Here is a 9,825-nt window from a genome sequence, read left to right on the forward strand (position 1 = left end):
AAAAAGACCAGGCTTAATCCATGGTGATATGATAGGATGCATGAGATTATTTCAATTTTCTTGCATTGTTGAGGCCTCTTTTGTGACTGATTGTATGGTCAGTTTTGGAGAAGGCAACGTGAGGTGCTGAGAAAATGGTATATTTTTTTGTTTTTGAATGAAGTGTTTTATATATATCTGCTAAATCCATTTGGTTCATAACTTCTCTTAGTTTCACTGTGTCTCCTTTTAGTTTCTGTTTCCATGATCTGTTCATCAATTAGAGTGGGGTGTTGAAGTCTCCCACTATTATTGTGTGAAGTGCAATGTGTTCTTTGTGCTTTAGTAAAGTTTCTTTTATAAATGTGGGTGCCCTTGCATTTGGAGCATAGGTGTTCAGAATCGAGACTTCATCTTCGTTGATTTTTCCTTAGATGAGTATAAAGTATACATTTTTATCTTCCTTGATAACTTCTAGTTGAAAGTTGATTTTGTTCCATATTAGAATGGCTACTCCAGCTTGTTTCTTAGGACCATTTGCTTGGAAAATTGTTTTCCAGTCTATTACTCTGAGATAGTGTCTGTCTTTGTCACTGAGGTGCATTTCCCTTATGCAGCAAAATGTTGGGTCCTGTTTATGTTAGTCTATGTCTTTTTTTATTGGGGAATTGAGTCCATTGATGTTAAGACATATTAAGGAGAAGTGATTGTTGCTTCCTGTTATTTTTGTTATTAGAGGTGAAGTTATGTTTGTGTGGCTATCTTCTTTTGGGTTTGTTAGGAAGAAGACTACATTCTTGCTTTTTCTAGGATTTAATTTCCCTCCTTGTGTTGCAGTTTTCTTTCTATTATCCTTTGTAGGGCTAGATTTGTGAAAAGATGTTGTGTAAATTTGGTTTTGTCATAGAATATCTTGGTTTCTCCATCTATAGTGGTTGAGAGTTTTGCTTGGTATAATATCCTGGGCTGGCATTAGTGTTTTCTTAGGGTTTATATAACATCTGTCCAGGATCTTCTGGCTTTTATAGTCTCTGGTGAGAAGTCTGGTGTAATTCTTATAGGTCTGCCTTTATATGTTACTTTGCATTTTTCACTTACTGCTTTTAATATTTTTCTTGGTTTTGTGCATTTGATGTTTTGATTTTTATGTGACAGGAGGAATTTCTATTCTGATCTAGTCTATTTGGAGTTCTGTAGGCTTCATGTATATTCATAGGCATCTATTTCTTTAGGTTAGGAAAGTTTTCCTCTATAATTTTGTTGAAGATATTTACTGGCCCTTTAAGTTGAAAATCTTAGCTTTCTTCTATACCTATTATCCTTAGATTTGTTCTTCTCATTGTGTCCTGGATTTCCTGGATGTTTGGGGTTAGGAGCTTTTTGCATTTTGCATTTTCTTTGACAGTTGTGTCAATGTTTTCCATGGTATCTTCTGCACATGAGATTCTCTCTTCTATCTCTTGTATTCTGTTGGTGATGCTTGCATCTATGACACCTGATCTCTTTTCTAGGTTTTCTATCTCCAAGGTAATCTACCTTTGTAACTTTCTTATTGTTTTTACTTCCATTTAGATCCTGAATGTTTTTGTTTAATTCCTTCACCTGCTTGGTTGTGTTTTCTTGTAATTCTTTAAGGGATTTTTGTGTTTTCTCTTCAAGGGCTTCTACCTATTTACCTGTGTTCTCCTGTTTTTCTTTAAAGGAGTTATTTATGTCCTTCTTTAATTTCTACATCATCATCATGAGAAGTAATTTTAAATCTGAATCTTGCTTTTTCCAGTGTCATAGGGGTATCCAGGGTTTTCTGTGGCAGAAAAACTGGGTTCTGATGATGCTAAGTAAGCTTGCTTTCTGTTGTTTATGTTCTTGCACTTGCCTTTCACTACCTGGTTATTTCTATTGCTACCTTCACTCACTGTCTCCAACTGGAGCCTGTCTGTCCTGCTATCTTGGTTTTGTCAGAACTCCTCAGAGCTCAGCTGTCTCTATAATCCTGTGATCCTGAGATCCTGGTTGTGATAACTCCTGGGAGTCAGGCTGCTTCTGGTATCCTGAAATCCTGGTGTGCCCAAGCTCCTGAGATCCTGTGATTCTATTATCCTATGTTCCTGAGTGTGTTAAGGCTCCTGGGAGTCCAGCCTTTTTTAGATTTGGGGGGATTGGGTTCGAAGCTGAAGCCTTAGGACTGCTCCAGGCACAGGCACAGACCAGAAGGGTCCTGTGCTACTGGCCTCCAGGGAGTTCCTGGGTCCCTGTGGGCTCCAAATTACTTTCTTCTTGGGAGGGGGTGTTGTGGCCCACTCACCTACACTCCTTGATGTGTTAGAACTCCTGGGAGTCCAGCCTTCTCTGTTTTTTTTTCTCTTTATTATAATTTTAAAACTCTGTTAAATTCTATATTGCCCTCCCGTCCTCATTCTCTTCAAAGTTGATTGTCTTCAAAATTCATCTCTCTATATTTGAATAAGTTCTTGCAAGTGGGTTTTAAAGTTTCAGATGCATGTGTCATTAATTGTGTAATTTACCTCATCAAAGTTTCTATTTTAACCTACCAGACCTGTATGTTTATATCCATGTATTCCTCCAAACTTGGATTAAAATATTGTGAAATAATGTATGTATAATGAGCATATATAGTTTTTCTTTCTGCTTTTTGATTTCCCAAATAATTTTGTATAATAATTGATTATACGGAAATTATTGGACATTTACTATTACTATTTATATTGCATTGTCTCAGACACCAAAACTGATCTAGAGAGTCTTTAAAGTACATAGAGTCATACATACAATTTACATGTGAATATTATAGAATTTAATATAAGGATCATGAGGATACATTGATTTGAGTACCTATAGTGAATCTTGGACCTTCCTCAAAATATGTATAAGTGTTTGCAATCCAGCCAAGTATTATGATTGAACTGTTTCCTGATCTGGATGGTGTAAGGTGCCTTGGCTGTGTATTCCCACTGCTGTTCACTCTGCTGTGCTTTCTCCACCATGAAGACTGTGTCTTATAAACTATAAGCCACAAAAGGTAACCAATACAGCCACCTTTATGCCCTCCATTATCCCAAGGAACTACCTGAGGATTGCCACAGAGCACAGGCTTAGGTCCCAAAAGCATTCTTGTATATGGCATGGGTGAAGAGACCAGGTCTTGTCCAGCATTTGCTGTCCTGTTACATGTACTCCAGCTACCCATGAGGGCTTTCATCAAGCTGTGAAGCCAAAGCATCTCATTACAAAATTCAGATTTCATCCTCTCAGTTCTTTAGGCAAGGCATCTCATGGGTCCTGGTGCAGGAGGAAGCTTAGGATTGCAAATAATACTCAGGCAAAGCCTCTCTCAATGGTTGATGGCTATGATTCAGTAACAAAAGCCTGAATGGAGAGATAGAGCCCTTTGCCTCACCATGTCTCACCATTCAAATTATTTGTCCTTCTGGGCCATCTCTTGCCCTTGCTGTCGTACTTTAGTCTTGTGTGAAATATATTGACTTCATTCACCAAGCACTGCTAAAGGTAATCAGTATCTTCCAACTGCATAACCACTCCTCACACTTCTCTAGCCTTTGCCTAGACTATAGCAGTATAATCTCTGCACCCTTCTATCGCTATCAATCCTTACTCCAAAGTGTTCCAAACAGGGTGATTTCAAATCTCACCTGTATTATGGATTGGTTCTAATGCTTTGAATTAATCTGGCCCCCCAAATGAGGAATCTGGGTGTCCAAATGCTGAAGGTCCTTGTTTGAAATTGGGTTTTGATTGATCAATAAAGAACCAGTGGACAATGGCTGGATGGAGAGAAAGAGGAGGAACTTTTAGGTTTATTCAGGGTAGAAACTTGAAGGAAGAAAGATGGGGGAATCACCAAGATTCAGAGGGAGATGAATTTAGAGCTGCAGAAAGGAAAATCATTCACAATATAGGTGAGAAGGAATGCGGCCCCCAGAAGGGCTCCGCAGAAGCATTTTGGGCAGCAAAGACTAGAGAGCTACCCAAAAGGAGTCAGAGCAAGAAAGATAAAACACAGAACTAGAAGACTTTAAGGCAGGAGTACCAGAGGGAAATGTGTGCTGGCCACTGGGAGCTTTAGAACTGCCCAACCTTTGAGCTAGTCAAGACATATTAAAATTAACTCTCTCTCTCTCTCTCTCTCTCTCTCTCTCTCTCTCTCTCTGTCTCTCTCTCTGTCTCTCTCTCTGTCTCTCTCTGTGTCTCTCTCTCTCTCTGTCTCTCTCTCTCTCTCTCTCTCTCTCTCTCTCTCTCTCTGTGTGTGTGTGTGTGTGTGTGTGTGTGTGTGTGTGTGTGTGTGTGTCTTTCATTTGCAAATGCAAATCCAGATAGTTCTTGGGCATGTGTCTGACCAGTTGGGAGCACAGAGGCCATTAACAAATTACCAATACACACCTGTGTATGTGTTCCCTGCAGAGATTTATCACTTACTGTTTTTCTTAAAAAGAAAAATCCTGCACCTCCCCCAAATAGCACAGGGACATTGGTGCGTGTTGACCACCAACTTCATCTCAGACAGTGCTCCTAGTGCCTTCAATCTGCCTACAATGCCCCTTCCTCCTTTTTACCTACCTTTGTTTTATCTTTAAATCTGCAACCCAAGATAGGAAATCCTCCTTCATGAGCTCTCATTGTATTGTCAATCCCTGACAGCAACACTCATTTCAGTGTTATATTTATTGTTTTGGTCAATAATATACAAGTACATGCTGGTATCTGTTTTTGTGGCTAAAGTTTTATTGAAACACAGTCATGTGCTTGTGCTTGCACAGTAATACAACTTCTTATTTATGGTAACACCATAGCTGAACATTAAGCATTAGTCTTCATTCTACCAGGTACTGCAGCCATGGCAGGTATTCTGGGGTTCAGCCAAGCTTTGTAGAGACAGCCCAGATGTCCTTCAACAGAGGAATGGTTACAGAAAATGTAATACATTTACATAATGGAGTATTCCTCAGCTATTAAAAACAATGAATTCATGAAATTCTTAGGCAAGTGGATAGAACTAGAAAATATCATTCTGGGAGGAGGTGCTGCCTGTGAAGCATGTGCCTCCAGCCTTGCCCAGAGTCTCCAGCTGCTCCACGGGCTTGAGGGAACTAAGGGTTATGGGAATCTACACCTTCTCCCCTGAGGAGGGCGGCATTGTTGCCAGTGTCTTCTTCTCCTTCACCCAGGGGCTTCAACCTTTAGCTGCTGCCCTAAGGGAGTAATGGGCAGGGCCTTGTGTCAGCCATTCTCCCCAGGTTGCTTTGCTAGCCTGTGTCACCAAGCGATAGGTTAAAATTTATGAAGATAAGAAATCATACAATCAATCACTCCTGCTTCATCACGAAAGTAAGGCAAGAAGGTTCTACTTCCTTAAACTCTCCATCAAAACATTTAACACAATCCTAAATCCCAATAGCCCTGCCTTACATCCTACTGTTGATACGCCATGTGATTCACTGTGATGTGTGTTCTCCATTTCTCTGGTGAGTGATAATCACAGCCTGTTCAGCTTGCAGGAATTCTTGGTGATTTTTAGCAAAAGTGTGGTAGCAATTCTTTCTGTTTTATCTGGGCCATCTACTTCTATGGAATAAAAAACATGCTGTTAGGTAGAAGACAGACATGAGTAGTGGAGGTAGGAAGAGTAATCCTAGAAAACAGCCTACAACATCTTCCTGTTTATACAGCCTAATAATCCCAAACTACAAGCTTCATATCCATCACCCAGCAGAACGCCTACACTGCTATATATGAGCAAGCATCTCTAGGCAAAAACTGATAGCTGTTCTCAACTGTATCCAGCCCATCCCAAGCACTGCATATCCAGTGTGAGGTCCTCCAATATAAGGTACCATGTCTGAGTTCAAATGCCACCATTGCGAGGAATCCTTGCAAGATAAAATGTATGTGTAGAAGAATGGAGCCAACTACTGCGTGGTATGCTTTAATGCACATTATGCCAATATTTGTGTGGAATTCAAGATTCCAAGGAGATATGTTACAAGGAGCGCTTCTGGCACAACACCTGCTTCCAGTGTTCCAAGTGCCTTCAACCCTTGGCTACTGAGACCTTTGTATCCTGGGACAACAAGATTCTGTGCAACAAGTGTGCCACTCGAGAGGCCTTCCCCCAAGTGCAAAGGGTGCCTCAATGATACTGTAGAAGGAGACCAGAATGTGGAATCCAAAGGTATCATCTGGCACAAATCCTGCTTTGTCTGCACCAACTGTAATGAAGTCATTGGAACCAATAATTTCTTCTCTAAAGATGAGGGATTCTACTGTGTGGCTTGCTATGATGCCTTGTTTACTAAGTATTGTATGAAGTGGCTCAAGCTCATTATGTCTGAAGGAGTCAGTTACCAGGATCAGCCCAGGCATAATGAGTGCTCTGTATGTGTTTCCTGCTCTAAAAAGCTGAGTGGACAGCATTTCACTGCTATGGATGACCAGTATTTTTGTGTGGATTGCTACAAGAACTATATAGCCAAGAAGTATGCTGGGTGCAAGAACCCCATCACTGGGTTTGGTAAAGGCTCCAATGTAGTGGCCCATGAATAAAATTCCTGACATGACTACTGCTTCAACTATAAAGCCTGTTCTGTACATCTAGCCAATAAGCACTGTGTTTCATGAGCATGTGTGCCATCCTAACTATGCCAAATAGCTATAACTTGACAAGGGCTCATATCCTGTAAAATGGCATTTGAACCATTCTTTTTGTCCTTGTGCTGCACCAACCATAGAGGGAGAGTAGGCTTTCGCCTCTATGAAGCTGCTCCTCTGTCTTTTCTGATATTTTATAGTATTACTCAGCTAAGAACACACAGTGATCATATTAGGATTCAACAACCTTGCAGCAAAAAATAATTTCTCTGTTGTTGCAATGGAAAAACAAGTTAGATTGATTCTACTGCATGAGATCAGAAAAGTACTAACTCTAGAGCCACGTGATGTGAGAAACATAGGCAATAAACTTTCCACTGAGATGTTCCAGAAAATAAATTTTGAACTAAAAAAGAAAATATCATCCTGAGTGAGGTAACCCAATCAGAAAAGAAAACACATGATATGCACTCACTGATAAGTGACTATTAGCCCCAAAGCTCACAATATCCAAGATACAACACACAGACCACATGAAGCTCATGAAGAAGAAAGACCAAAGTGTGGGTGCTTCAGTCATTCTTAAAAGGATTAACAAAATACTCATGGGAGCAAATATGGAGACAAAGTGTGGAACAGAAACTTAAAGAGAGGCTGTCCAGAGACTGTTCCCCCTGGGTATCCATTCCATGTGCAGTCACCAAAGGTAGAAGCTGATGTGGATGCCAGGAAGTGCATGCTGACAGGAGCCTGATATAGCTGTCTCCTTAGTGGTCTGCCAGAGCCTGACATATACAGAGGAGGATGCTAACAGCTAACCATTGAACTTATCATGGGGTTCTCAATGGAGGAGTTAGAGAGAAGACTGAAGGAGCTGAAGGGGTTTGCAGCCCCATGGGGAGAGCAACAATACCAACAAACCAGAGCTCCCAGGGTCTAAACCACCAGCCTGAGAGCACATAGGGAGGGACCCATGACTCCAGCTGTATATGTAAGGGGGAATGGCCTTCTTGGGCATAGATGGGAGATGAGGTTCTTGGTCCTGTGAAAGCTGGATACCTTAGTGTGGGGGAATTCAAGGGTGGGAAGGTGGGAGGGTGGGTGCACACCCTCATATAAGCAAAAGGAGAGGAAATAGGATAAGGGGTGTCAGGGGGTGGGAAATGGGGAAAGGGGATAACATCTGAAACATAAATAAATAAAATATCTAATAAAAAGGGAAAAACAAAAACAAAAAACAACCCCCCCCCAAAAAAAAGAAAAGAAAATTTTCTCTGTTCCTAAATTACTTCCATCTACATCCCTTCATTCTATCAACACAAACGATTTAGACCAAAGGAAAAATCATTATCTAAGCAAGTAATTTAAGCAGTAAGTATGGCAAAGTTAATCCTCTTAGATGACGTTTGAAGTTTGAAAGATCCCCTTACTTGCTTATGAAAAAATCAAATATCTCAATGTACCTTGGTCTCCTTCTGCTTGACCCCGAAACCCTTTTTTCATTCCTCACACCCATAAATATTAACCAGCCTGTGATGCTCCCAACCATCTTTGTATTTTGTTGTTTTAGGTTTGTAACTAGAGTCCTCACTTACATCAATAAAATGTATTTTATTGTATTTCTTGTATTTCTTGAACATTTACTACGTAATGAACACATGTGAAACCTAAATCAAGGACTTCTCCATCTAAGGAAACAGGCATAAATATGATCATTCAGACTGCAATGTGATAAACACTGTACCACCATCACTATGAGTTATTCAAAAGCTGAGAGAAATCTCACGAAGAATATATGATCATCGGGGCCCTTCTTGGGAGGGATGATCAGCATGAGTGTCACAGGGTCCTAAGAACTACCAGAGGAGCAGGTTTGCAGGTAGAATGTGGGCCAGAGAAGGAGGTTTGCAAGCATCTAGCAGGCAAGCCCAGAGCCTATTAATTTGTCCCATGACAGATTTTTAACCAAAGGAGCACAAGTAACTCTATATTGACAGAAATTATAAGCAAGATACCCTGTAGAGATTTATACACAACCACCTTTGTTAGCAAGATTTCATGAATATTTTTATTCTCTTTTTTCCCCTCCCTCTATTTTCTTTATATTTTAAAAAATTAAGTGTGTTGGGGAATTTCTATTGTATATTTCACACTGTTCTTGAGCTCATGACCTTGCTACCTAACCCTCCTTAGTATCTATATTTACAGGCATGTGCCACCACATCCAGCTTACATGAATTATTGCACCAAGAGCTTGGGAACATCTCTAGAAAGAGGCAGCCTCTTAATCCAGCATGTCCTTCCCATTTGGTTTTCCAAAGCCTTCTGTTTAAGGCCTTTCCCAGCTAGGTCCATTTCATGGGGAGATCTTTAAAACTGAACACTTTATTGATTGCATCCTAGGCAGATTTTTTTTTTCCTAAATGAAAAGTCACTGTGACAGACTACTGAACATAGGCTAATAAATAAGTAAGGAAATTAATGTTGCTTTACAGTTTCAAAAGTTTCACTTAAAATCAGGTGGCTATGGATAATAAGGATGGTACATCATGACAGGAGAGGTTACATTGCAATACAAGAATTACTGAGAGAAAGAGAATCGGCTATAGTTCCAGACTTTTTCAGTGGGCACATTCCCCATGACCTAAAAACCTTCTACCAGAGTTCACTTCCACAAAGTCTACAACACTTCCTAACACTACTCTCCTGGGGAGGAAATATTGATGGCTAGATCTTAGGGTAATACTTGTGTAAACCAGAGTAGCATCTCATGTCACACAGGGAATCAACAAAACTAAAGTCTAGAAAAGCGTATTTTAGGGGCTGATTAATGAAGTTTTCTCATGCTCAAATCATTTTAAAGATAAATGTAGATGCTTGCTCTCAAAAAAGACACGTGCCTTGACAAAGGGTCATTTTTAAAGTTATTATAACAGGATGATAGTAAGATAACCTGTCACTAACCACTTATATGCACTCTGTGTTTGTGAGTGCCTTCGTGTGCGCGTGCGCGTGCGCGTGCGCGTGCGCGTGCGCGTGCGCGTGCGCGTGCGCGCGTGTGTGTGTGTGTGTGTGTGTGTGTGTGTGTGTGTTATGTAAATGTGCTTCCCTTGCATGAACCTGAAGAGGCCAGAGTTCAACTTTGGGTATCTTCCTGTATTGTTTCCCACCTTTCTTGTTTGTTGGTTGGTTGGTTGGTTGGTTGGTTGGTTGGTTGGTTGG

The 9,825-nt window shown here is 40.5% G+C and overlaps 1 pseudogene; it reads left to right on the forward strand.

Annotated features, from left to right (window-relative positions):
* Positions 1-5,850: 5,850 nt before the first annotated feature.
* On the forward strand, positions 5,851-6,633 carry LOC117718168 (four and a half LIM domains protein 1 pseudogene; annotated as a pseudogene).
* Positions 6,634-9,825: the final 3,192 nt, after the last annotated feature.

This window comes from Arvicanthis niloticus, chromosome 12 (genome assembly GCF_011762505.2).
Source record: "Arvicanthis niloticus isolate mArvNil1 chromosome 12, mArvNil1.pat.X, whole genome shotgun sequence".
Taxonomy (NCBI): domain Eukaryota; kingdom Metazoa; phylum Chordata; class Mammalia; order Rodentia; family Muridae; genus Arvicanthis; species Arvicanthis niloticus.